Source organism: Prosopis cineraria, unplaced genomic scaffold (genome assembly GCF_029017545.1).
Source record: "Prosopis cineraria cultivar Desert tree isolate PC_DT_omini unplaced genomic scaffold, ASM2901754v1 PC11, whole genome shotgun sequence".
Classification (NCBI taxonomy): domain Eukaryota; kingdom Viridiplantae; phylum Streptophyta; class Magnoliopsida; order Fabales; family Fabaceae; genus Prosopis; species Prosopis cineraria.
In genome coordinates, this window is record NW_026555342.1 from 26,169,541 (window position 1) to 26,173,124 (window position 3,584).

Here is a 3,584-nt window from a genome sequence, read left to right on the forward strand (position 1 = left end):
AATATCAATCGCAGAAGAAAATACAAAGCTTAGAGAAATAAAAAATAAAAAATAATTATTTGGTCTCGATAGTTTTAATTCAATTATAATTTAATTTTTAAATTTTTACTCATTATAACTTAATCTTTATAGTTTTAACTCGATTATATTCTTTCTATTTTAAATTATAAATACTTTTGGGAGAGATTCAGTATCCCAAAATAAGATACTTTGAGAATATTAAGATTTTATTAAATATGCTTATTCCAATATTACCCTTTCTATCTTTATAATTAAATTTCATCTCTTCTTTTGTCAATATATTAAATAATGGGTATTTTTAAAAGTTATATTTTTATTTGAGAAAAATAAAGTTTTTAAGTGTATTCAATGAAGTTTATTGGTATATAGATTTTGTTTAAAAGTATATTATAATTTGGAATACAGGAGTAATTCAATTTTTGAACTTTGACTTAATGCAATTTAATCCTTATAGTTTTAATCATTTAAAATATCAGTTCTTATATTTTAAAAAATAAAATTATAGATATTTAAATTTTATAAAGATTAAAATTTTAAAACAATTATTTTTTATCATTTTATTTTTAAAATATATGGACCGATAATATAAATTACTCCTCTCTTAAAAAATGTAAGATTTTTTGAGGAGTTGAATATTAAAAAATATAAATTATTTTTAGTCTTTTGAGGTGTAATCATTGCTTTATTTTTTTTTTCAAAAAACCCCTATTTATGAATAACTTTATATTTATTGTAGGGTGTTTAATAGAAGTAAATATAAAAAAATAGGGTTAGTTTGAAAGTAGATAACTACTTTATTAGAGATAAAATTTAATTAAAAATGCCTTATATTTTTTAACGGAGAGAGTACTAAATATAGGGATTAAGTTACATCAAGTTAAAGTTTAGAAATTGAGTTACAATTAAGTTAAATTATAAGTATTGAGTTATAATAAGTTAAAATTCATGGTATAAGGATCAAGTGATTAATTTTCTCAATAAAATATATTTATTTTCTTATTTCTATCTCAAAAGATCCACTCCTTAAATTTGAAAAATCTGGACAGTATTTTACTGTCACATTTTCTCTTCTAGAACTCGATCCAAAATTCATGAATTTGCACTTGCCTTATTCCAAACTTTCCAAAGTTATGCTTCAAGTTCTTAAGCTTTCTCTCTCATAAGTTTTTTCTCAACTTGAAAAGAGAAAAATAAAAGTACTCTTATTAATTATTAGCATGTTTTTTTTAATGAATGAACTATTACATTAAATTAAGAAGTGAAAAAATAAGCACTCTTATTAATTTATTTTAAAAAAGAGATTCATTTTTTATTTACAATAATTAAGAAAAAAATAAAATATTACTGTGCTTTTAATTAGATAATTAAATTTTATTAGTTTGCATAATTTAGTTAAAAACATCTTATATATAGGGACAAAGGGAATTCATTTGTCTCAAATTATAAGATATTTTTAAATAAAATTTTACATATTAATAAATCTCATTAAGTACACTTAACAACTTTATCTTTCTAAAATAAAAATAAAAAATTTTAAAAATACCTTTCATTTAATATATTGAAGGGAGAAATGACGAAAATTAATTATATAGAGAAAAATGATAATATTAGAATAAACTTATTAAATAAAATCTTAATTTTTTTTAAAATGTTTTATATTTTGGAGGATGAATTCTCTCAAAAGTGTCTTATAATTTGAGACGGATGGAGTATTAATAATTTTCTTCTCATTCCACTATTATGCTTGTTTTCCAAGGATTCATTGGTACTTAAGTTGTGATTGTGCAATTTCAAAAAAAAAAAAACAAAGAAAGAAAGAACATAAGTCAATTTTCAAATTGACACCACGAATTAAAATATAGGTTTTTACATATATAATCCATTTTATAGGACTAAATCAAGCAAATAGATTAACATTTGTTATATTTTACATTATTTGATCTATTATATTTTTGTCAATGATACACTATTATATATCAATGATAAACTTTTTTATAAATTTTTAAATTTTTAATGATAAACTCATTATATATTAATCATAAACTACTTGTGTATTAATGTGAACTGACTATACTCTTAAATTTTTTAAAATTTGGTCCATAATTTTGGGCACAAAATTTTTTCAACCAATAAGCTAATTTATCTTTTATATTAATAATGAGGATCAAAATGGTTCGAAAAAATAATGATGAGGGTCAACAGAATGAATGAGAAAGAGATGTTTAAAAGAATTTAATTTAATTGACATTAATGCAATAAATTAAATAAGGATAGAAATGGGGTACAATTACAATTACCTTTTTCTTAAAAGATTATAAGAAGTTTTCCCATCTTTATTCTAAGAAATTTTCTTATAGTCTTTAATATAATTAATTTTGTTTGAAATATTACTGTTTTAATTTGTTTTACATTAATATTTTCTTAATAACATCCTAATTAAATAATAAATTTCATGTAATTAATTAATTTTATTGCAGGTAATTAATTTTAAATTTTAAAAAAATTAGCTAATTTTAACTAAATTGTTTAATTTTCGTCGATACAAAAATTCTTTAACTTTTATAAAATTGTAACTTGTAAAGCTTATTATTCTGATTATGATCCAATATAATATGTTGATTTTTTTTTCTCTTGGATTAAGGTGTATTTTTATTTTTAAACTTTTTTTTAGGAGTGCTAAGTACTTTAGATTGATAAATAGAGCAATTTTATTCTTGAATTATTTTTTTTTGGGGAAACAAAAAATTCATTTCTATTAGTCAGCCTTTAGCTTCACCATTTTCTGTTGATGTAGCTTGTGTGTGGAGCCCACATATAGTAATATGTAAGATTTTGATTACGTTTTTTTGGTGTTAATTTTGTTTGTGAACTCTTTTTTTTTTTAAGTGTTGCACATTCTAAAATTTTTTTCTAAGAGCATCAGGCACCTTGAGATATTGTTAAAATAAAATTTAATAAATAGTATTAAAATATTAATATTAAATAATTTAAATATTATTATTTATAAATATTTATTCAAAATGTATAAATTATTTTTTGACTATTAACATTTCGAACTAATTTTTAAAAAATTTAAACATGACTTGTAATATTAAATCCTCTTTTCTTTTCTGTGCATGCATACCATGGTCTCACTGGGAACGAGTTTCATTACTCATTACTATCAAGTGATGGGCACCAAGCTTGATCATGCAAATTAAAATTGGTCAATTCATATTTGATATTATTTAATTTTTTTATTTGAAATAGTTTTTATTGCAGAATTTAAAATTAATAAACATATTTTTATGACCATCCCTCTGTAAAAAATAAATAACTTTATTATTAAAAAATTTTAAGTATAGATCTTATAAATCTAGTTTGAACTATTCAAATCTCATCATGCCGTTTTGATCATTATAATGATCACCAAAACCGAATAATATATAATCCTACTTAATTAGTATAATCCTATTTGGGGCTATCAAATCAAAATTGTTAATGCCTAGCTGATTTAAAAAAAAAATGGTAATTCCTATCTTGGAGGTATGTTTCGTATCGTCCCTCTCTTCTTTTATTATTTT